General features: G+C 38.6%; 1 protein-coding gene across 1 annotated transcript in view; it reads left to right on the forward strand.

Moving 5' to 3' along the window:
- The first annotated feature begins 7,055 nt into the window (after positions 1-7,055).
- The window catches only part of plagl2 (pleiomorphic adenoma gene-like 2), a 42,533-nt gene continuing 23,172 nt past the window's right edge, over positions 7,056-26,416 (forward strand). The window contains exon 1 of the mRNA XM_062426927.1: positions 7,056-7,403. The gene's annotated coding sequence lies outside the window, so the exon portion shown is untranslated. The remainder of the gene's footprint in view (positions 7,404-26,416) is intronic.

Consider the following 26,416-nt stretch of genomic DNA (forward strand, 5'->3'; position numbering starts at 1 on the left):
ACAGTGTGTCAATACGGATAATAACTGAATCTTACAAATCTCATTTCTGCTTTAAAGATTTTTTATTTTTTTAATTTAGAGGTATTTAGAAAACTTGCCAAAACTAACTTAACTCTGGACTAGTTGTCCTCCTCAGCTAGGCCATAATCCCTCTTTAATGGATCCAACCTAAAAGTAAGATGAAGTTAACACAACTCTTTTTGGCTGTAAAGATTTATATAGATTTAGTGCTATTAATACAACTATCCAAAACCATAAGAAAACTCTTGAAAAAAAAGCCCATTTTTATTTCTAGTCCTCTTATATGGATCCAACATTTGAGAACAGTGTGTCAATGTAGATAATAACTGAATCTTACATATAGGCTAAGTAACAAATCTCAATTATTATTATTTTTAATTTAGAGGTATTTTGAAAACTAGTAAAACTAACTTAACTCTGGACTGTTTGTCCTCCTCAGCTCAGATTCCCCCTTTGGTAGCGGTTTACCTTCATGGATTTAACCTTAAAGTAACAAGTAGGTAACATTTTGGCTGCAGACATTTATTTAAATGTAATGTTGTTAATCAAACTATCAAAAACCATTAGAAAAAACCTCTTTCTATGTGTAGTTTTCCTCTCATAAAGGATCCAGTGTGTTGATGTGAATAATAACTGAATCTAACATATAGGCTAAGTAATTAATCTCATTTCTGCTCAATTTTTTTTTTTTTTTTAAATTTAGAGCTATTTAGACACTAGTCAAAACTAACGAAATTCTTCTGTCCTACTCAGCTAGTCCAGGATCCCCCTTTGGCAGCAGGGTACTAACTTAAGAATAACAAGTCGGTAACAAAACTCTGTGAACATTTATTTGGATTCAGAGGTGTTAATAAAACTATCCAAAACTGTAACAAAACTCTTGAGAAAATGCTTCTTCTTACTTCTAGTTTTCCTCTCTAAAGGAAACATTTGAGAACAGTGTGTCAGTGTGGATAATAACTGAATCTTACATATATACATAACAACTCTCATTTCTGCTCTAAAGATTTATTTAAATTTAGAGGTATGTAGAAACTTGTCAAAATGAATGAAACTCTGGACTAGTCAGCTCAGGAACCCCTTTAGGCATCAGTGTGCTTTAATGGATCTAACCTAAAAGTAATAAGTAGGTAATAGAAGTCATTTTGGTTTCATAAGTGTTAATAAAACTATTTAAAACTACAAAAAAATGCTTCTTTTTTATTCTAGCATCCTTTATTTGGGCAACAGTGACTTGATGTGAATAATAATTGAATGTAACATAAAAGCAGCAAAGAATTAATATTCATTCATTTTTTTTTTGGCAGCTGTGTGCCCGTGTGACGTAGAGGTGCAGCAGGACTTGATGTTCCACCCATCCTCCTTATCAACCTGCTGCAGACCTCTGATGCGGGGCTGTCTGCGACCTGATACCCCCCCCACCTCATCACAGGAGTGCTGGTCCCAGCTGAGACAGATCTCATTCCCACCTCGGACCCAGAAGTTATCACACGCCAGACGCTCGGTGGTTACATCATAAGCACAGGAAGCGATCACACGCCGAGAGCCACGCCACTGTCTTCCTCCTTATCTATGCAGGTATTTGCGTGTTGTGTAACATTTGTGTTTTGAGTGATAATCACATTGATTTTAAGGGTGTGAAAGTTGGACACTCATGGTTGAATAATTTCTAGATACTTAAAAAGACCCACATAAAAAGAGTTTACAGTGTTTTTAGTACCAAAGTCTTTTTGTTACTATACTTCCACCACAGCTCAACAGAGAAACACTAAGAGGGAATTTGATGCTAAAAAGACTGTAAATGTGTCAGATATCACTTGATATGACTAACTCACACTGCTGAAGCTGAATAGAAGCTGATCATCTACTTTTAAATGACTGTGTGCACACACTGTGGATACAGTCCTCCATCACTTCCACTGAAAGCACATTTAACCGTCATATACTGTTCGTTATCTGACCTTCACCCTCATAATTAGCCACATTTCAGAACCACAAGTCCATAAAAGATCCTCATCAGTAACAGATCAATGTGTGGTTAATGCTTAATGAAGCTTTTAGAGAGCAGAGAGAGTTTATTCTTTAGATTTCATTCTTTTTGTTTATGGAGGTCCTAGTATTAATGTTTTGTTGTTTTAAATAAATAAGGATCAAACACTCTCAACAAAAATGTGTATCAGCTGCACAAAAATGGTTTTAAAAAGTTGAAATATTTCCAATTTTTGTATATTCTGGGTCACACTGGGTTAAGTCAAAAAGAATAAAAGTGTTTAGGGTGTCGTTATCGCTCTAAAATGTAAAACTGTGTCAAAATTTAAACCCTGAACAGTACAAGGCTTAAAGGGGAAAACTTCTTTCACTGCTCATCTGGACACCTGACTGTCAACCTTTCCTTTCTCATCCTAGGAACCAAATGTAGTCTCATCCTATGACTCAGGCTCATTAAAACATCACTTTTTTTTTTACACAGTTATAATAATAAACATTTTTTAAATGCTGACCCAAACAAAACCCAGCATGAAAATCACATATGTCCACACCAGGCGTCAGTGCCTCATCTGTGTGTGCCACTGACTGGTGTCTTTCTCTCTCTCTCTCTCTCTCTCTCTCTCTCTCTCTTTGTGTCCCCGGCACCCCCACCCCGCCCCCCAAAACCCATCTAAGCTGTTTATCGCCAAACTCTGCTAATGTAAACCGCCCATCTGTTTTAAACAAAACACATAAAAACACACACACACACACACACACACACACACACACACACACACACACACACACACACACACACACACACACACACACACACACACACACACACACACATAGTCATTTCCCACCACACTATACACCCCGAAAAAGAAGGGATTGCTGGGTATTCTGGTGGCAAGGAAATACACTCCAGATGTGAACAAATTATCCCTCGTACTAATTGCCATTGTGTTCGCTGATGCTGATTTTGGATCACTTAGGTTTGTGTAGATGGGGCGGAGGGAGCGCTTGCCAGATTCTGTGTGTGTGTGTGATGATGATGATGATGATGATGATGTTAAAAGAAGAAGTAAAGGGGAAAAGGTGAATTGGGATGACACTAAAAGAACTATCATGGATCTAACTACTGTGTGGAGCCATAAGCAGACAGCTGTTTCTCCTCAACGCCTGATGAAGGCTTTATTTAAGGGAGCCCATCACTTTCTTCTGTCCTGTCATCAGAACTTCAGAAAGACTGGCTTCCTCGTCCCTGGCAGTGCATCTAATCAGGGCTGATTAGGTGTGTGGTATCCAGAGACATGCAGGGGAGTGGCAGCCATGCTGTTGTGCTTTGCCGGGCTGGGTTTCTGCCATCGGTTCCTATAGGCGTTTCGGTGCCACGGCATGATGTGGCGTTTCATAAGATAGTTAAAAATCACTCCGCCGCTCACTCGAAATAACAGACCACCACACAGCTGTAATCAACCTGACTGCGGTGGCACCGACCACACTGCAATCCAAATAAACAAACAAGGGCATAATGAAAGAAGTCTCTCTTCTTTATGCTGGGAAGTCACTGCACCTCATCCATCTTCAACCTTCCTGTCTCGCTATCATCTATTCTGAGTCCAGTTACTGTTTATTTTACAGCATCCTCAGATGAAAAGTTGCAAGGAGAAAATGAGCAGAACTAGAGAGTGAGGACTTCCTAGTTCATTTTTACATACTTATCATAGCATGAAAAACGTCCTGATATCCATCCATAATTGTTTTTTATGATGAATCGATTAAACGCTTCATATAGAATATCAGAATATAGTGTTTCACAGTGTAAGGTGATGTCTTTAAATGCCTTATTTTGTCCGACCAATGGTCCAAAACTCAAATATATTCAGTTTATTATGATTAAAAATAGAGTTCTCTGATTGGAGAAGCTGATATCAGATAATACTTAATGTTTTTAACAGTATCATTACTTGAATAGACCATTAATTGACTATCAAAATAGTTGATTGATTCTAATCATAGCAGCCCTACTGTCATTTATATAACTGTATTAATGATAGTGTAATAATGCAATGCAGGCCTCAGTCAACAGCTCCAGTAAACTGACAGGAGAGTGAGAAGTGAAGAAGCTTTTTCATATTTTATTATATTATTTTTAGGATGATATATAACTTAATCACTATTAACTCCTATGTGATGTCATATCTTGTTACATGATCATTTTCTATATAAAAAACCCTATCAGACACCCAACTTCATATCCTTCTTTTGATTTCCTCTTAATTTCTTAATTTATTTCTAGATAAATAATTATTTATTTTGATTTTCTAACATTCAAAAAGCTTTAAATTGTTCATTTGTTTTCCTTTAAAACAAGTTTGATGTCATAACCTTCATATTTGTAGTTTTAGAGATAATCTGCTACAAAGGATTAAAAATGTATCAGTAATGAACTTGTGATGTGTTAATATATGCATCAAATATTAAGTCTTAATTCTGATTGGAAATTGCATTGAAATAATTTTCAGCAGTTGAATCAAATGTTTGAGAAGCTTTCCTGTTATAAAGTATAAAGTCTCATATTCAGATGTAATTTACCTGAGTGAGTAATGATGGTTTATTTTTTTTAAATAACATCATGATGTCATTTGAACATTTTATCTTGGGCCTGTTCATTGAGCTACACTTTCCAACTTTAAACATTTCATTGTAAACAGCTGATTCATTGTTTTAATAATTAAGACTTGTTATGGAACATTAAAGAAGGTGCCTTTATAAATGTAATTTTGCTGAGTAAGTCTTTTACAAAAAACTTTTATAAACAAAAGATTTTGTAAGCAAATAATTAATCTAAATGTTTATATTCATTCATTTCCCACGTTTCCTGGGTTTAATCTTAAATTATTGCCATTTTTCATTCCGAATACTTTCATAAATTAATGTTTACTCAAAGATAAAAACTTGATTGACTTTTTAAAGCGCAATCATGATCATAAACGCCTCCCTGCTCTTCATCATAAACCAATTATGATTTTATGGAGTTTAAATGCTTTAACACTCGAGCCAATAAAGTCTCATTCATTTTCTGCGTATCATATTTATCATTTGAGTTATTTTGCATTTAAACCGGACTGCGACTTCACAATAAACCCTCACATTTAAAAACTAAAGTCCGACCAGTGCAGGATGAAAATAATACCTGTAGATTTTACCTCTCAAATGATGACAGTCCTCACACTTTGATGTGTGTTTTATTCGCAGCTTGTATGATATAAAGCTTCTCTATCATCTCCACACACTGTGTTCACCACTGTGCAGCGACAGGTAAAGCCTGACGTGCTTTTGGAGGCATTTCCCGTGAACAACAGGCATTTTCTAACTCCGCTTCTCTTTATTGAACACGCCAAAAGGCTTTTGGTGCTTTCACGCTCGGTCGGAAAAGTCGCAATTATGAAATGAGGAGTGATTACCAAGCGAAATATTAATAAATATAAGCGGAATGATGCATGATACGCTACTGAGTCTTTATTTTGAAGTCAGGCATCAGCTAAATTATAACTTTTTAAACTCAGTTTTGATGATAATTCAATTAAAACACCTAAAATCCTGGCGCTCTAGTTAGACTTACGCATGATTCAAGTTATTTGAAAAATGATTCAACATGCATATAAATATATATGTTTTGTTAATGTCCATTAGAGTGTATCATTTGAATGCACAGACAGGATGTATTTTTTTTAAAATCTGCATCATTATAACATATGAGCAGACGAGCAGCCCTTGAAGGCAGCATTATTGAAGACTCTTGCTCCCCCACCCCCCATACTCACTCTCTGCACAAACACGTTCACCCTGCGGGCTTGGTGGGGCTGTTTGAAGCCTGTGGAGGGGCTGGGAAGAGGTGCCGGGGGGTTAGGGTGATGAGGAAACGAGTTGATGTGCCCTGGAAGTAATTCTTTCACCCCCCCACCCCACCCCCCTCTCCCCTCCTCTCCTACACCCACCCTAACCCCACTATCCCCACTCCCCCCTATCCCCTCTAAAAAATACGCAAGGTGGGAGAAATGGGACCACCACCACCACTACCACCGGCAGCCTTTAACACGTGGGGGACCCTGGACGAGCATCCACATTCCTGCCGATGGGCTGAAAAAAATCCTGCTTTTTTGCATCTCTTCTTCTCCATGTTGTCACTTGCTGACGCTTTAAAAAAAAAGAAAAGAAAAGAGAATGACATTTGAAAAATAATTAAAAAATAATAGAAGGCATGATTCAAGTAAAACGTTTTATACCATGTTATTAAGAGGTATTTTTTGATGATTTAAAGGTTGATATCTTTTGTTTATTTTTTAATGATTTTTTAAAATTAAGTACTTTTTTATGCATAGGAAAAAACTCCAATGTAACCCAAATAAACGTGAGTGTAAGGAAGTGATAAATGATGACACATTTTATTGCTATGAGAATGAATTTCCCCCCGTTTTTCTAAAAGTTTGTAAAGTCGTGGTGACGCATGCAGGCTGATTCCTGATCAGATGAAACGTTTCTTTGGTACTATTTGATCCAAAGTGAGTCAGTTAGTATTTCAAATGAAACAATCCTCACAAGTTACAACTAGAACAATCCATAAGTTTAAACAGTTATTAATATGAAATAACTGTATTTTTTTGTTTGGTTTCCATTCGGTTTCAAGGACAAATAATCAGAGTTCAACTCGTATTAAAACTAACAAAAATAACCCAATACGAATTTAACAGAAGTGACGCAATTTTATTTTGTAGGGTTGCGATCATTTCATATTTAATAATAATATAACTTAAAAGTAGTAAGAAGTATTTTAGGATTAAGTTTGGATACAGGCAACACTATGAAATGTATTTTAATAGTAGATATTATTAGATGGTAATATGTCATGTGTCAAGCTTTGGCTCTCTTACAGCAAATATTTATTATTATGATATTTAAATATAGTTTTTATGAGATCAAATAATAGAATGCGTGTGCAGGTGTATGAAGTGAATCAGTTGCTTGTAACTGGGAGGACTTGCTGCTATAAAAAAACAAAAAAAACCCCAAAAAAACAAAAAACAGTAAGCTGTCCCTGGTTGGAAAAAAAAAAAAAAAAAAAAAAAAAGTTTGTGAAAGTGGCCTGACGTCACACTCCCACAATGCTTACCGCCCCATAACTCCGCTGCAGCCTGAAGAGAGCCAGACACACTCTCAGGCCCCGAATTTAGAAAAATTATTGAAAAAAATCGGGAAAAATAATAAAACGACAGATCGAAGGGAGAAAAGAGCGGGGAGCGGTGGCGTGGGTTCACCCACGGTGGGTTTCTGGTCCGGTCCGGGATGGAAGGTTACCGGGGCTCCATGTGAAATTGACTAATGCGGTGCTGGAAACTTTTTTGGTGGGTAAACTGCTCGTTTTTTTTCTCTCCTGTAAGACCTCATAATGTAGCTGCACGTCCTCATGTGTGCATGTGTGCCTTTTTAAAACGCCTTTAGGAGCTTTCTATGAAACTGTGTGCTCCTGCTCACTGACACATCGATGTGCGCAACAGTTGAATTGTTATGAACGTGTTGTTACTATCGCGCAATCGGACTTTGCGTAATTTTGCGTATTTTTTTTCCTCTTTTTTTGCGGGCGCGTGGAAGGATTTTGAAGGGTATTTAATTTTTAATGAGTCGATCGCCTCCTCTCACTCTCGAGGCTTTTTTTTCTTTTTTTCCCCCTGCTCGATAAATATGTTGCTAATGCGAGTGTGTGAAGTTGTTAAACACGGTGCACTTTGTCCAGCGGCCCCCTCGCTGTTGACGTTTTTGATGTTCTTTGCAAACTTTCAAGCGATATGGCGAGTTTTGGAAGCAATTTCCGAATATTTATGAAGTGTGGCATGCTACTGCAGAGGAGAGGGAAATAGAGGGAAGGTCCCACGGTGTGTGTTAGTCTACAAAAAAACAAAAAAAAAGTTGCTGTTAATATGGAAGCTGTGCATCATACACTTAGATTGTTTAAATGAGGCGTTTTTATGATTGATACGACTGAATCAGGCGACACCTTGAAGCCATTGCTGCTGACTGCATGTGTATTTGTCTCCTGTTGTTTGGTTATCTTACTAATGTGATGTTTGTGGCTGATCGGATGTTTTGTGTGTGTGTGTGTGTGAGAGAGAGAGAGAGAGAGAGAGAGAGAGAGTGCTTTTCCTTGGAAGCGGGTAAATAACAACCCCAAGACCCCCACCAAAACGGGGGTGGGGGGGGTTGGGGTCAGAATGTGGGGGTTCGGTTTATGCACTTGTTATTGATAGCTGACTTGGCTGCAGGGACTTTTTCTTTAAACACATGTATAGTCAGTCTGGACTGTGGAAATAAACTCAAAACACAAGTTATGAAGTTACAAAAACTAACACAATAACAACACAACAAACTGTAAAAAAAAAAAGAAGAAAAAAAAAAAGAAGAAAACTGCTTCAACTTGGACTAATCATGAGTTTGCTGTTTGTGTACTTTCACTATAATATTCCTGTAATATCCAGGTGTTATTATCTAAATGAATACAAGCATATTATAGTTTATTTCCCTGTTAAACAGAGAGCACACACTCTGAATGCACTAAGTGATGTTTGGATGTTCTCATTACATCAGCTTTAAGCGGACATCCTGTGGTTGTACAGGAGCTACACATGTACATAGATCTCCACAAATAGAGACTCCACCTGCGCTGGGCTGATGGTAGAAAATGATGTCTGACATTAACACCACCTGTCATTTCACTGGTGGTCATTTTAAGAGATAAATGTGTGAGATGTTGAAGTAAGAAAATCTTGTTACATGCCTGGTTCGAACATTTTATAAATAGGGGGATGATCTAATTATCTGAATCATTCGTGTGGATAAAAGAGGTGATTTGTGTACGTAAAAAGAAGTAAATGATCACCTGAAGGCTGCAGTTATTAATATAGATGCACCACTAAAACTAACTACTACTTAAAGCCTTTAAAGTTCCTCACTACCTCCAAAATATTGATGTTAAAGTTGCCTAATGTGGAGATTAGATAATAGCGTGTGATGTGAGTTCAGGTGGGTTTTTCCATCCGCTTCACCCCTGCAGGCGACCACCACCACCACCACCACCACCACCACACAATTACTGCTGCAGCAGGTCAGACACAAGCATGTTCCATCAAGGCCTCCAGGCTACATAATAAGGAAATGGAAGTGAGTTTGTCACGAGACAATGCTTTTGTTGCTTGCCAGTCGCCAGTCGTGCAAGTTGAGACCCATGTGTTGATGATGTGTTGATACTCTCTCACTTATAACGGCCGTCGCGAGCGCCGGGGCGGCTCTCCACCGGGGGGCTTCGGCTTCACATTCGGAGCATTAAGCGAGGTTGTTGTTGTTATTGTGGTGCACCTGTTTTTTGGTTTTTTTTTTTAGATGCAGTGACAGACCTACATAGCTTGTCTAATTCGTATTAATAGTCATGCCAAGCTATAAAAGATCAGAGGTGAATTATGAACTCAGTGAGCTGTGATTAGTGGGAAAAAAACCTTTATAAGAACTTTTAAAAAAAATGAATCCATACATATGATTTCTTTTAACTTTCTCTTTCTCACAAACTTTCATCATTCATCCTTTATCTGTTTGTGATTATGGACAGAATTAAAATCACACAGTGCCGCCCTTTGCTTATAAATATTTTTTTTTCACAGTCGTAAACTGCTGATGATTTGTGTTATTTCGGTGCCTGAGCATTCTTCGCTGCTCTGTTCTCCAAAATATTTTCTGTCGGCTCCACTCAGCCAGCTTCTTCTCATTAACTTCCATGCATTGCCTTACATTACTTCCATGCCCCTGTGGTTGGAGGCAGCACGTTTCATGTTTGCCTTTGTGATTGAGTGAATGTGTTTGCCCGTGAGAGCTCGTGCACATGACCGTTTGGGAGATGTGCGCTCAGATGCATGTGTGTGTGTGTGTGTGTTTTTGGGAGCGTGCGCGGTAGATGAGAGCGTGCACGCGTGCCCCTGGTGTGAGCTTGTATATGTGTGTAAGAGAGAGAGAGTGAGAGAGAAAGAGAGAGAGAGAGAGAGCTGTTTTGGGTCTGGAGGGAGGTCTTCTCTCTTCTGAAAATCCCCCACAATTCTTTGCACCTCTGTGGGCAGCAGCAGTGGTGGTGGTGGTGGTGGTGGTGGCAGAAGAGACGGTGGCGGCGGCAGCAACAGCAGGCTGATTTCCATGAGAAAAGAGCATCAGTTGGGTTAATGGGAGGGACAGCCCTCTGAGGGGACAAATGGTAGTTAATAACCAGGGAAGAATCGGAAAAGCTCTGATCCCTTTCTTTGTACTTCTTCACCTTCTACAGACAGGGATGGGATGGGTTGGAGAGGAGGGGGGTTTGCAGAGGAGATGGGTGAGGGAACAAGGGACACTGGGTTCATGCTAGAATGGATGTTTTTTTGCTGAAGGGCTACAAGAAGATTGTACTATTTATTATTTTCTTAGGACAGCGGGAGAAAAAAAAAATGGGCGAGCTGAGAGCCTGAGAACGAAGGGAACGGAGTGCAGGGCATTGCAGAGGGAGGCAGCGAATATATGTGTGTGTGTGCGCGTGCGAAAGGGCTGCAAGTTTGTGTATTTGTGCTTTGTGTGTACTCACTTGTACGCCAGAGTGTTTACATGCATGTGTGCTCAGCATCATGGGACGAAGAGGCAAAGATTTATTTATTTATTTGTGAAAATGTGAGGTTTCACACAGTAGCCGGTCATTCTGTTTACCCAAAGAGAGGGCTGGATTGAGATGCTTGATAAACTGTTTGTGTGGGATGGAAGAAGAGGGAAAGTGTGAGAGAAATTAGGCAGGGATACAGAGATTTGAACATCCAGCCTTACAAAAGGCACAAAAATGACTTGTCATCAAACCTCAGTACTTTTTTGGGATGGATCAAATGTGTCAGTAGTATTGAAACGAGTATTGAAAACTGTCAAAAACGCTTATAACGTATAAAACGCTTGGTCAGATTCGTAGTCTTGTTTACTCAGATAGTTACTCTTATAAATAATATTTTATGTAGCTGAAGTTCTTGTACAGCTGCTTCAGTGTTTGATATTTACCATCCTTTGCCAGTTCTTTGTGAAATGAAAAAATGAGTTTCTTCTAATGAATCATAGTAAATGATCAGAAAGTATTGTTTTGGTGCCAGTATCAAATTTTCGAATATCAAAAAAATTCCTCTGATATCCAGCTCTATTCCCTCATAGCTTGGTTTATTTAATTGTGAGGCTACATCCAACTTAGGAGTTAACATGGACAGATGTTGATTTGTAATTGAAGTAGTTTTCATATATATTATATCTGGTTTACAGTATTTTATACACTACTAGTATACTGCCCGTTCAAAATGTGTCTGTTTGTAGCTTGGCCTGTGGTATTACTGCTTCAAAGCATAGAACACTTAATACTGTTGATGTGGGGTGTGAATGAGTACCAACATGAATGAACCATAACATTCTATTATACACAGATGTTAAGTATTGTAATAGTGAGTCAAGTAAACTAAAAGCTGCATTTAATACATAACAGAGAGCTTTTGAACAATTGAGCGTCCTAAAATAAAGTGGATCAGTCATATTGGATGGTAACATGTGCCCTTTCTCCTTTTCCTAGGAGCATTTTGAATTTTGAGAGGTCATTAAGCTCTTTGAAATCTGTAAAGTTGGACTTATTAAAGGTAAATGTTGCTTATTTAACTGAATGTTTAAATCAAAGGAGGAAGTAGGAGTCTCTCAGTCACTTCTGTTGAGTGTTTGAAGGTTGCTTATTGGTGCTTTAGAGCGTAACCAGCCACGAAACAATAAAAGAAATAGTGTATTTCTGTCATTCATGGGCTTTCTCTCTCTCAGAGAAAGCTTTCCATCGCTGTCTTTCCTCACCAGCACTGTCTCATTCGCTTGCTCTCTCTCTCTTTTTCTCATCTTTTTTTAAAACGATTCAGGAAAGAACAAAACCTAACTTTTACTGTTATCAAATGAAGAGAGGTGTCCTCCCTCGTATCTTTAATGGCAGGGTTGTACAGCTTTGATCGTGACATGCAGTCGAAGAGCCCAGAAGGCTCACTGACTCACTGCTTGTTTATTTAGAGTGTGTTATTATTGATGTCCAAATTTCACGAAATTTGACACTGCGCTTCCTCGGGTCCCCGGCAATACAATTGCCAAGTGTAAAGTAGATCAAATGAACGAGTCTCCAGATGAAAAAGACACGTATACATACAGACTGCCTTATAGTCAGAAAAACTTTTTCAAGTCATTAACACTGCGGATGTAATTCCAACTCTGACCATAATGTGGATTTAAATGGAAGAGTGGCGCTGTCCTTATTTCTGCTTTTTGACCCATGGCAGAAGAAGCTAATTAGCATTGTTTATGATGACAAATATTTTTACATTTTTCAAGAACTGCTCATCCAAACACTTTACACTACCCTTTCTTGGGTCCCCAGTAATACATCTGGCAGCTATGAAGTAGCTCAGATGAAAGGTTTTTGAGATATGTGAGGGACATACATACATACATTCATACATACATTCATACATACAGAAAGACAGATGGTGATTCCATGCTTTGAATAGAGATATGCTATAAACAAATTTGTTGTTGCACGGAAAACTACTGCGTAACTGACACTTACGAATCAGTTAGCTGAAACTATGACTCTTCTTAACTTGTGTTACTGTCATACTATATTTAAGCATTTACAAGTATCCCAATATTTCTAAATTAATAAGTTGAATCCATTTCTCATTTATTGCACTCTGCTACTTTCTCACGTGGCTGGGTATAACCTCTAGCATAAGGTGGCTAATGTTAGCTAAAGTTTGCAAACTTTAGATGGATATCACTGTGTAAGTGGGTCGTGTCTAGATGGCAATCCTAGATTTGTGAGGCTTCAAAATATTCTCGTCTTGCCAAGTTTGATCGTACATCAGCATTTGTAAGATGACAATGGGTGTGATAGCGCTGGGGTCAATTTCTGGTTAGATTTAGGCAGAAAAACCACTCGGTAAGATTCAGGGAAAGATCGCGGTTTGGGCTAAAATGATCCCTTTAAACGTGGTATTGGTTAAAGGTACTACTTCCTTAAAGTTAGACAACCTTTGTTGTCATGGGAGCAATAAGCACCACAACAATAGTAGTGACAGTTTTTTTTTAAAAGTGTGGTTGAAAGCGTGAAACAGTTGGAGAGGGGAAGTGAATAGTGGGCTCCTGCAGCAAAGTCCCATCATTTTACTTTATGCAAGTTAGGTACAAATCTCACGAGAGTTTTTGCATATCTAGGGGTCCCGACTAGACACGACTGAATTACTGACTGTGTGATTTTAGGACTCGTTAGCATCAAAGTTCATTCTTGATTTTGGAAATGTTATTTGACCATTAACTTGAGGCCCATAACTATGTTTTTCAGTTGCATCTCCCGGTCTCGAGAGAAATCTATCTCTATATCGGTTTCATTTGAAAGTCAGCCATTAGCTTGTAATTAAGGGAAATGAAAGGCAACGCAGTTTCTTTGTTTCCATCTTTTACATGACAGCTGATCATACTATACTATACTCAACATTTTCACGTCACCCTTTCACATTAAATGAACTGTTTTGTTTTGTTTAAAGGATGAAGTGCGCTTGTTGCAAAAACACGCATAAAACATCACTCTACCTCCTTTATAGCAAATACTGCGCTGTGTACATTTACTACATTTAGTTGGCAGCCATGACAGAGAGAAGAATGATGCTTTACTGTGTAACAGGACTGATTGAAAACAGACATATGCATGTGCAGCGCAGCATACATACACATACTCACATATACAAAGATATTTACAAGGCTAATTAAAGTAAAAAAAGAACCTTCACATTTTCATTTTTATTATGCATAGGCACAAAGTTAATAATACAGGCACACATGCTCTCATTTACTCACACTCTCGCAGAGGCTTTTTGGACCAGCGCACATTCTGACGGGTCCTGCAGTATGCCGGTCAGAAATAGTAAGAGGATGCTAGATGCTTGAACCACATACTGCCACTTTTCCTTGTGGATCTTTTTCTAGGAAGAGTGGGGCAGCTGTGGCTTTTCAGAACCTAGATCCATCCATCAACCAGCACCCATGGTTTACACCACACAACACACACAACACGCACACACCCTCTTTCCTCTCTCTCTCTCTCTCTCTTTTCGCTTCCCCTCCTCCCTCCTTCCTCCATTTCCATGTATCTTAATTTCTTTCCGACTTCTTCTCTTTTCTTCTCTCTCACACTCGGTCCATCCATCCCTCTATGTTTTGCCCTTCATCCATCCTTCTCTCCCAGACTGAGTTTACAGCCCCCGGGCCACTTCCGCCAGGCTGTCTGCAACAGATTTATTAATAGGCTTTTCTCTCTCAGCAGTAAACACAGCATTGGTTTAGGGGGTCGTCTCTCAGACACTAGACTTGTACTTAACCTTAGGCACCGACTGACTTGGGAATAGAGAAAAATATGTTGGTTTTTGAGATGATCCACAGCTGATTAAGTCATAACGGGAATGCTGGAAACGAACACAAGTAGGAAACAGAAATGACATGGAGTTGAAGAGCTAATAGGATTTATAGATTTGGTGATTTTTCAGGTTTGAACCTGGTGACACGAGAAGACGGGGTGCCATGTCACAAAGGTCATTTGGTGGATTTGATTACATACACGCCATGCAGTGTTGACCTCTTCTGTAATATACCTCAGTAATTGACAAAACAGTTTTCGCCGCATGGCCCACTCAAGTAGCTGATCGGGAGCTTTCGATCATATCACATGATTTTCATCAGCAGATGGAGCTGCTGGGTTTTAATGGAATTATAGATGCTCAAATTTCCATTTTTAACTGAGCACTTTAAGGACTCAGCTTACAAATTGAGATTTAAAAACCTCGAAAACTGACAAAACAATCGTAAACACCCCCTTTAGTTACTGTTGATTTTAGTAAGACAAAATCAGGCTATTTATTTGCCTGTTGTCATAAAATGAGAATGCTTTTAAATCTCGTATATACGCAGTTGATAGCTATGGTGCTATGCTAAAAGACTGAAGCTAAAGCTTCGTGTTTAGCTGCGTGTTTAGCCTTATGTTGTTCTGTTGTTGTGTTAAGAGCTTTTAGGTTGAGCACTAACCATTGTGTTTGGTGAAAGCACCTCAAGTAACATTAGCTGTGGTTGCTGGAGCATAAAATGACCCAAAGCCAATAAAAAGCAGGACAGAGCAGCTAACGTTACCCTAAACTATGATATAGTAGCATCCAGGACCAACTTGTGCCATTGTCAAGTTTTTTTAACTTTCAACTCCACTAAATGGCATTGGAAGTGTTAGCTTTAGGTTTTAAGCTACTTAGCCGGGCATACTAATATTTGTAGCTTACATTAGAGCAGATAAACACACTGTTTAAGCCATTCTTTAAGCTTTTACTCTCATATTTTTGGTTTTGAAAGGCTAATAAAACTCACCACCCTCCCAATTATTTATATATAAAATATGGCTCATGCTATACCCCCATAAATGCTAATTCAGCATGTGGAGATATCCAGAATCACCATTAAATAGACTTCATGTTTCCAAGGTCAAGAATTGTCAGTCTCTACCTGAGTAATAGTTCTAACTTTAAGAAGAAACCATTTGCAGACTTTCTACTGTGAGTCAATGTGATAAAAATCCAAATTAAAACAAAATATGATTATACAGTCTTGATATGATTTCATGTAGAAATAAACTTGCTGTCATTCCCTGTATATAGGAATTTTGTTGAACTGTCCCAGCTCACACGATCATTCCGAACGATGGAAATCCTTCAAGTTCATTCATGTCCAAGTAGAGGGAAAATTAAAGCTTTTTCAAATAGAACCTCTGTGTCAGTGTTTGCCAAGTTGATTTTTTACTGAGCCCTTTAAGAAGTAGTAGAGCAACTGGTCAAGTATCTGCAACACCAGCCAAATGAAACATGATCTCCAGCTCCACTGGCCTGTCACCATGCTGGATTGAATGGTCAGAAAAAAAGGACAGGACATACCTTGAACTATATACCGACAGCCTCGTGGTTTAGTATAGATGAAGCGTGTATCAGGCCTTCTAGAAATGTGACGTAGATATAGAAGATTACACTTTTGAGGAATGACTATTTTTTTTGATTTAATGATTGTGGAGATTGATGTTGAATTGAAGGCTTTTTGTTAAGAATTGTGTGTCAGGATCGGATTTACTACTAAAGAATGAAAGCAGGATAGATGTTTGATGAGATACTTCTAAGATAGTCATTGCTAAATTTTTGAGTACATTAAACTGGTTTAAAAAAGAACAATTTCCCCTGTTTGTAGTGCTGTTTTGTGTATAGAACAGGATACTTTATAAGTTATTATTTCTGCTTGTATACAGCTTCTTAACTTTGTATGCCTTTTTAGGGCTGAAACTTATAATTGTTTTCATTATTGAGTGATCTGTCGATTGTTTTTTCAATTATTGAAACGATCATTTAGTCTATAAAATGTAAGATAATAGAGAATAACACTGATCAGTGCCTCAAAGATATCCCATTTACAGTTTACAGTAAAATAAGATACTGAAAAGCAGCAAATCCTCAAATTTGAGAAGCTGGAATCTATAAAAAAAATTGTTCTTAAATAATGCCTTTAATGATTTAACTAAAGATTGATCAATCACTTAATCAGCTGTAATGTAGGGCTGAACAATATTGGACAAATATATATATATATTATATGACTAATAATGCAATTGCAATATGATTTTCATTATTCTCATTTTCATTGAAAAATATATGAAAATGATTATGGTGTGATGTTTGCAGGGGTCTGTACCAATCAAAGATGGGTTTTTGTGTCTGTAGAATATGATGTGTAGGCCTGAACATTTCACATTTCACTTTTAACAAATATTGTGGCTCCTATGATTTGAAATAATTGCAGTAGGCCATATTGTGATTTCGATATAATTTGGATTAATTGTTCAGCACTAATCTCATTTATTATTATTATGTATTATTTATATTATGTATTATTAACTATTCTGTTCTTTTCAATTAAAGCTTATAGGCACACATGCTGCATATAATCACCCTCACAGGAAGAAATACAATTGTATTGAATATAATTGAATATTGTAATTTAAGTTTATAATTATTATTATCATAAAGTGAAATAAAACAGAAATTCTCTGAGAACATTTTCAAGCGTATGCGACAGTGAACTAGTGCACATGTAGGCAGATGTTTTGATGCTACAGCTTGCGGTAGAGCCAGTTTCACAGGAAGCTGTGTCATACAGAGAACTTTGACTGATTCAAATGGCAAATGATCATGTGACTAAAACTGCAGCTACTGGTTGTTTTCATGATAGATTCATCTGCTGATTGCTTTCTCATTAAATGGATTAATCATTTTGTCTTTTTTAAATGTTATTAAAAAAAATATATTTCAAAATAAAACGAGAGCCCAAGTATAAAGTATGAAGATTGTTTAAATAATTGTTAATACTGCAAAAGAAGAAGTTAGTTAGTTCATCTATAGATAATAAATTGCTGATAATTATGATGCATTAATTGTTGAATCCAGGTATCAAAATACCAAAGCAGGGTGGTTTAATCTCCCTAATAATTGTAATTTACTTTTTAAAAATATTTAAAAGCTATTTATAGAATCCTTTAGACTCTATGAATTCATAAAAAAATCTTCTGTAATAAAGATTATTAGTTGCAGCTTTAATCATTTATATGTTTAATAGTCTGGTTGACAAGGTGACAGAAAACCTTTCCTGTTTTTAATACTATACATAAATCTTTGGATCTTAGCAGGTGACAATTTTGGACTCTTCTCCTAAATGTTGGAAAGTCGAGATCAAGCACGAGAACTGGGATTCTCAAATCTCTGTACTCTAAAGTTGTAATTTATGTCTTTTCATTTCCTCTCTGTTACCACAAAACTGTATCCAGATTTAGTCTCAATTCAGGGATTTTTTTTTTTTTTTGGCCTTTAAGCGGGAATGTTTTCTTGTTTGTAAACTAGGGAAGTGATTTGTTAAAACTGTCAAAAAAGAGCAAAAACCCCTACACTCAATCTGCATAATAAAAATGTATTAGTAGAGGTGTTGTGCTGGTGGAACACACTGGTACACATGCAGAAAAAGGGCCGATGCATGTCAAAGTGTTGTTGAGATTTAACACGTGACTCAGCACAGAGCTATGTGTGTGTGTGTGTGTGTGTGTGTGTGTGTGTGTGTGTGTGTGTGTGTGTGTGTGTGTGTTTTACCGGTAGAGTAATAGCTAGAATATGGACCCGGAGATGCCGATTTGTGAGTCAGCGAATGAGATGAAACCTGATCCATGTGGAGAGAAAGAGATTCATACATACACACACACACACACACACACACACACACACACACACACACACACAAATACAGTAGATGACTGCGGTGCTCCTGACTAAGAGCTGAAGTTAAAAAAAAAGGGAGCGGGGTAAAAGCGGGAGAAAGCAGAATGTAGCCTCAGTGTCTGATGACACATCCCTTCTTCCTTCCTCTGAAGTGATTTTTAATAACGCGTCCGTCACCCCGCCCTGCTCAACAATCCTCTACTCACTAAATAATGCCAAGCAAAACCTCCAACTCTCTTGGTAGACAAAGAAATTTATCCGCAGCTCACACTGAGTGAAATGGACTGAGACGCAGCACGAACGATGGGGAGTTAGAATGATTCTTGGTTTATATATATATATATATTTATACATGGGATGAATTTGAAATGACTGAAAATGAGTTGACTGATTAATTGAATAATTGGCTTCTTGGTGCAGCTGTTCCAGCCAAACTGTCGCTTTTTACCAATAAGTTCTCTAAAGTGACAAAACATTACATTTGAGTTGAATTCATCCTCTGACTTGTTTGAGCTTCACTTTGCAGAATGATCTGATTGTACCTTTGGAGAACTATTTGTGACATCACTACTAGTTGGGAGCAATCGTGGTCAACTTATCAGCCTACAAGTGTGATGTGGGAACTTGAAGCCTTCAGTGCATAAACACTGAAAATAGACTTAACAGCGAAGTAGGAGACATCTTGTGTCCAGCTGTTAAACTTTTGAAATTAGAAAATATTCGCATATTGATTTATTCTGGATTTATCAACGAGGTAGAAGGAGTAGATGTCATTTAAATAAGAATTTCTAACTAGTTAAATTCATTTTTTTTAATGGGAAAAAAAACATTATAAATTGTGTTTTATATATGATTAAACATTTGTTTTAGGGAGTGTATCTTACATATAAGATATTCCTGCTTACAGCATATCACATTATTCACAATCACTATCAACAATGATAGCTTTAGTTAGTCCTACCTAATTCTAAGTTGTTGTCTGTATCTAACGCCGCAAATTTAAAGCCGTGTAGCGTTTGAACTTTCGTTAACTTCCCCATGCGTATGAAAACCACCGAGCTTCCTTAAAGCTATATTAATAGATACAGATAACATACATGGTGAGCCGTTTCATGTGTTAGTAAAAGGACAGAATATTAAACAGCAATATAACAATAATCAAGTTATTACAAGGGAAATGTCCTTTTCAGCTTCTCTACAAAAACAAAAAAAAGTCATAAATGTGCCAAAATGAACTTTCTACACTGATTTTGATTGGTGTATATTCTCATTTCTCATTCAGGTAAATCTTATTATAATTTAGATCCACTGGATTATCATTCTGATAAGTAATACAATTAATATGTAGATATCACATATGTATGTTAGTTTTGCATCTTTTTTAAAAGTGTGGATTTTAGTTTCTTTACATATATTTATTTATTGCTGATATATGACATAAAATGAGAGGAGATTTAAAATGAAGTGTAACTTTATTTTATTTTACAATTCCAGGAGAGCTCTGTGTGCTTAGCTCGACTGATTAGCACCACCATGCTCTTTTTCTTTATCCTCTATCACCTGTTAGCTTCTCTGGTGTCGTCACTTGTTTATCAACCTGCATCCACCCTCTGCTCCTCTCCCCCCTCCTCGCTCACCCTTAAAGCTGTGTTTTGATCAGTTGCTGAGCCCCCCCCCCCGCACTGCATCCCCACCCCTCCATCTCCCCTCTTTTCTCAAGCATACTTCTCTTTCTCATTATTTCCTTCAAGTATACTCCTCTGTGCCATTCTTTTCTCCCAGCTTTGAATTTTTCTCCCTTCTCTCCACTCACCCTCTCTCTCTCTCTCTCTTTTTCTCTATCTGTCTCTTTCTCTCTCACCCCCCCCCCCCCCACCCCCCCACAGCCACTTACCAAATTTAACCCCTCACCCACTCCAATGCATTCCATCAGCTTCATAAACACACACGTGGTACCAAACATGTAACGGTACTTCCTCCTTCTCTCCTCCTTCTTTCCTCACATCTCTGCATCTATTCTCTCTCTCTCCCTCTCTCTTTCTATCTTTCCGCCCAAAGTCTCGGCGAACAACAACAACAAGTTGGAAAAATGAAAGTGGGGTGACAACTGCGAGTCCCCTTTCTACATCCCCTCCAGGGCCAGTGTGAAGTTTTCAGTTTGATTGAAGGCCTCTTTTCTGTGGTGTGCGGTGTGAAAGCTGTCCTAATTGAATGATAAAGTGCCCCGAGATGGAGTCCAGTGAATAGCCAACAATGGCCAGCCTGTGTGTGGTAGAGGGATTTTGGTTCACATCCAGCCTCTGCCTCTCTACTCCGAGAGGGGGCCTATTATAACACTCTCTGCTGGACTCGGTCACGTGACGCTGCCTCGCTCCCTGCTACTCACCCCCTCCTACCCTTTCTGTCTCCCCTCCTCCCCTCCCCTGTGCGGCCTGGCCAATCCAGTCACATCATCACCCTCCTCTTCTCTCTGCCGGTTTGGTTGGATGGTCTCGTTTTTCCAGCGAGTGACTTTTAGTAGCGGCTATCTCTGTGTATGTGTGTGTGTGTCTGTGTGTGCGTATGTATCTATTAAGTCAAAATGCTCTCAGTACTGTTGAGTCCATCCACTGCTGGGAATGTACTGATGGGAAGATGTACAAAAAGTATAAGAAAAGAACATTTTCTGAAGTTTTAAATTTAAAAGAAATCAGCAGGTTTCAAATCAAATTGAGAATCCCTGTTAACCTTTTTAGTTTCTGACCAATTAACATTAAGCATTGCGCACTTCCTGGTTACAGAGAATTGAGCTGTGTTTTTTTCTCCACAGGTTGTTTCATTGGAATAGTTTTTAGAGGTGTGAAAAAGTTGAAGTAATCAATATTTAAGAAAAAATGAAAAAGTTTGAGAAAATCTTATTTACTAAGTAAGAAACATTTACTAAAGATTTGCAGCCCTTTGAAAATTGTGTGTGTGGTTTCATGCAACATGTATTTGTATGGATAGATAGATGTATTTTATTGATCCCAAATTGGTAGATTATTGTGTAACAGCAGCAGGTTATCCAGGCATTGCAGGAAATACACAATCACAATAAAATAAAATAGCTCAATACAAGCATATAAGAAAAAACAGTAGCACACACTATAAATATAATCAAATATTAAATATAAACATAGGATAACATACTGTATACATTAGACAAGTGTGCAAAGAATTTTTCAAAGTAAAGATATGCAAATTCAACATGTGCAAAGTTTTATAGAAATTGCTCTGGTGTGTCCAGTAGGTGGTGGAGAGGGTGGTCAGGTTCAGCGTCCTCATCTCCACTACAATTTCAAAGGTGTCTGGTTTGCAGTCAACCGTGAAGCCGACCTTCTTAATCAGTTCATTAAGTCTGTTGGTATTGCTGGCTCCGATTCTGCCTCCCCAGCAGACAACAGCAGAGTACACTTTAGTGGTCACAGCAGACTGGTGGGAGATTTTCAACATCAGGATCTCAGCTTCCTCAGGAAACAGAGTCTGCTCATCCTCTTCTTATATACAGCTTTGAGCCTCCACCGCACCAACATCCTCTCCTAGAATACACAGGGGTTGTGTACAGTTCTCTTCCTTCTGAAGCTGATCACCATCTCTCTGGTCTTGACCACGTTCAGAAGCAGATGACTTCTTGCAGACCGCTCCACAAAATCATCTACCAATGCTCTGTAATCGCTTAAACACCCAACCGCTACAGAGTCATCATCAGAGAACTTTGAAAAGTGGCACGACTTTAAAACTTCAGAGGGTCCAGCAATGATTTCTACCTGTGGTCTCAGTTGGGCCATTGCCAACCTGTCAGCACGTTTAATGACATGAGATGTGAGGACAACTGGTCGATAGTGGTTGAGGCTAGATCATTGTCTTCTCGGAAACAGGAACCAGTCCATATAACTTTCACAGCACTGGTACCTTCTCCTGGTGCAGTAGGAGGTTGAAGAAGTATTGCGGGTCCTCAGAACCCAGCCGATACCGTCAAAGTCTGCAGTTAGGTGTCTCTGTTAGGTGGGGAGGGTGCTCCTTGTCTCACTGGAGGAAAGGCACTTCAAAGGTTGTGGGTTTGGGACAAAGGAGTTTGACACCAAGAGGGACTGAAAGGGTGAAGACGTGGGCATTGGGGTGTGTGGGGAAGGAGACAGCTGAGGACCGTGAACTGAACCAGTTGCAGAAGGGGTTCAGCTTATTTTCCCTGTTCAGGCTGCCCACTGGTTCTGGTTCCTTCATTGCAGTCCACATATCCCAGCTGTCCTGCTAGAGTTTGGCTTCTAGCTTCCTGCTGTAGGGGTCCTTGCATTCTCTCATCAGTTCTTCCCTGACCCCAGATCTGAAGGCTTTCTTCTTCTTTTTAAGCGGTACTTTCAGGTCACTGTTGATCCAGGGCTTGGAGTGTTCACAGTGATGCATTCTGTGATGCAGTCTCTCCTCCCTGTGTGGCTCACAAAGCACATCACTGTCTGTGGACTCAACGAGGTCCTGCAGTGCCTCATTAGCCTCCTGAGTACGCCTCCTCACAGTCCTTGTGGATACAGGCTGCTGTTGGACAAGAAGAGCATAAGCCCCGTTTCCAACTGAAGTTCCAGGTACTTTGGAACTAATCTCAGGGACTAAACTTGGAACTGTAAAATCCCTGTAGTGCAGTCCTGTTTGCATTTACACCACATCTGAGAAGCCAGGTATATCACGCATATTAGACCCATGTGAATTTTAAAAATAATGATATTAACATACAATGAAACAACAACACAGACTTGTCATGTTCTTTGTATTTACTGCTGAATGAGTTGGATGTAATGCATGAATGAGAAGGTGAAATGCAGAGTAGGAAAGCGAAACAGAAACTAAGAGCGTCTGTCTCCAAAATAAATCATCCGATGAGTGTTTGATGGTTATATATGTCTGCTTTAGAACGCAACTGCCGTGAAATATTTCAGTTATTCACTGGCTTTGCTCTCTCTATTGTTGTTCCTTCTCCTCGATCGACCACCGGCCGCGCTATATTTCTTTCTTGCTTGTGCTCTATCTCTTTTTTCTCTTGCTCCTTTCTAAAATGAGTCGAGAAGCTGACAACAATGCCTTACTTTACTTTTAACATGAACAAGAAATGTCCTCCCATTGTACCTAAGATGGTCCTAAATTGATACTAGAGTATTTCCTTGTTTAATGAATAAAGAAAAGCCTAATCCTAGTACTACCCCCTGAGCAGGGACTTTTTAGGGAGTAAAAACATTTACCAGAAACTTCTTTAGAGCTTGGTCACTCTGTTGGAAACACAGGTAGAGGTTCCTCTAAAGGTTCTTAGTACCTGGGGAAAGTTTCTGAGATTGAAACGTGGCTATGCTTTGGTGTGATCCCATCTGCCAAAGGGGGGGGGGCTGATGTGGGCTGATGTGTAGACAGCAATAACAATGGCGGACTAGAACTCCCTTTTGCAAGTAATAAGGATGCATAGGTGACGTATAGGTGCAAAGTATGAGGAGAGGATCCCAAAGGAGAGAATGGAATGGAGATCCATACAAAGAGCGGCCGCACCTGATTTATCACCGCAGACTGACCACTGCAACAGAGGAAAACGTGTCTGAAATTTCACATCTTAGCAAAGCAGGAGTCAAATCTGCAGCACAATTTTATCAGGCTCAGAGTGAGAGAGAAACTGTAGAAACTGTGAGTGAGACACAGACAGAGAGAGAGAAGAACGCAAAGTAAAAGATGTATTATAAAACTGTACTGGAGCTCTCCACTCAGTAACAAAGCCTCTTACATTTCAGAACATTGAGCTTTCTCTTTCCTGTCCAATGTGATATGAATCAAGCAGCCTGTTATATCTATTATTAATCTCCCACATTGATCTTTGTAACTCAAAGTCCAGAAACCTTTCCAGATGTGTACAACACACATCAAAACAGCCTGGCATTAGATGGTTCCTAGTTGCCCCTAATGCAAATCAGATGCAACTGGGCTAATTTACATCTGTAGTTTTAGTAAAAGTAAAAATTGCAAAGATACAAACTTGTGTGCACCTGTTGGTAATTTGAAACTTCAGTTTTACAAATATCTGCCATGATTTTTTTTTCTTGCATATTCTTTCTTCAATCATCTTCAGTAACCTCTTAAAAATAAGAGATATGTTTACTTCATATAAGATGGGTTCAATAGAGGTGTGATCACCTGTCTTGATGTTGCATATTAAGACAGTATTCTGTAAAGTTTGAGTTAAGAATTGACCAGTTTCTTCCAAAAGGCAACGTATGAACTCTTTTAATCTCTTGGGTCAGTCAGTGCTGATTTAAAAGGATTCATCTGCTGCTTGGTTGTTGTTCTGAAGATGTGAAGATGGACGGTTGATCTCCCATCCTTCCCAGCTAGATGGCAGCATGGCCACCAAGAATCCAATCAATACTTGTACTGATTTATATCAAGGGTCATTCTTACAGTATGTTCATTATAGCAGTGGTTTACAGAGTAGTTGGGTCGGTGGGTTTTTTGTCCTGACAGGGAGTAGTGCACAGTAGGCACAGATGGGGCCGAGGATGGGTGTGTAACGAGGAGCCGTGGTACGGATGCTGGACAATCTGTTAACTATTTTACCCTCCATCTGAAACCTAAACCTTTTCTCTGAGAAGGACAGACCACCCTCTGGCATCCCAGTCATTCAAATGAGTGTGTTTTTATCTCTGGGGGCTGGAAGAAAGGAGGAAGGAAAGCGCTGTGTTAAAATGTGTTAATGAATAACTCCTGAGCTCAACACTCCTTCTGCAGGGACTCCCCGTCAATTCTTTCTCAATACTCCCTCCCAACAAAAACCTTCTTTCTTTCGTTCTTTCGTTCTTTCTTTCTTTCTTTCTTTCTTTCTTTCTTTCTTTCTTTCTTTCTTTCTTTCCACAGTATGTGTTACACCTGTTATGTTTGCTCTCATATGATTTGCTTTCTATTTTCCCCCTGTTTCACGTCTTTATGGTAAACTAAGCTAACCGGACGTTGCTTCATATTTATTGATCTTCTCATCTAATTAACATCTAAGCACTAAGTATTGGAGTAGTGAAACATTTTTATTTTATTGTCTTTGTACTCCAGCATCTTGGATTTGATCATCAGATACCCCTCGTAAGAATCATAGCCCCCCTCAATTTAAAGGAGACAAGTTCAAAAAAACTTCAATGATCATTATGTTTAATATTTGGTTGTAAATCATTTGCAGTCAGTCTATGGCTAACATCTTGCTTTTTTTTTGCAAACTGGGCCTCTTCATGCTGATGACACTATATTTTTGCTTTTGTGAACCCGCTCAGGGTTTGCTGGTGTAGTTCTGTCTTTATAGTACTCTTCTATCTACACCCACAGTATATCCTGGAGGCTGTATCTAATCTGTAGTTGACAGTTGTCAAGTGATTTACCCATCTACATATTGTTCTGTCGTCCCTTATGCTGGTCCTCCATTGTGAGATTTTTTGCGGTTGCTGATCCCACCAGTTGTTTCTTAAAATATACCAAGCAGTTTGGTTTCACTTCAATGCTTCTGTTTTTTTCTGGTTTTCAAAAAATTCTAGTGTCACACTAAAAACCTTTGACTGGTTTTTACCAATCATCCATTACATGATTTATACATGTTTAAACTGTATCATTACCAATTGGGGACATGACTTTTGTCCTTAATCAACTGGTGTGCAGTTTGGATTGTGTCCCTGAAAGTGGCTTAAGTCATACACACACTCACACACACTGCAGTTCATTTTGACTCAATCTGACACACATCGGCCTTCTGCCAGAAATACTCACTTGAGCACATATATCTTGTAATTGTTTTCGGAGTTTAAAAAAAAAAAAAAAAATTATGTATTCACATCTTCAGTAGGAACAGATGGGCTTAGTGCTGAGTGCAACAGACTAAATATTGAGAGACAGATAAACATATGATTGGTTTCAGTCTTTTAATGGGATTTGTTGACAGT

This window comes from Scomber scombrus, chromosome 10 (genome assembly GCF_963691925.1).
Source record: "Scomber scombrus chromosome 10, fScoSco1.1, whole genome shotgun sequence".
NCBI classification, from domain to species: Eukaryota; Metazoa; Chordata; class Actinopteri; order Scombriformes; family Scombridae; genus Scomber; species Scomber scombrus.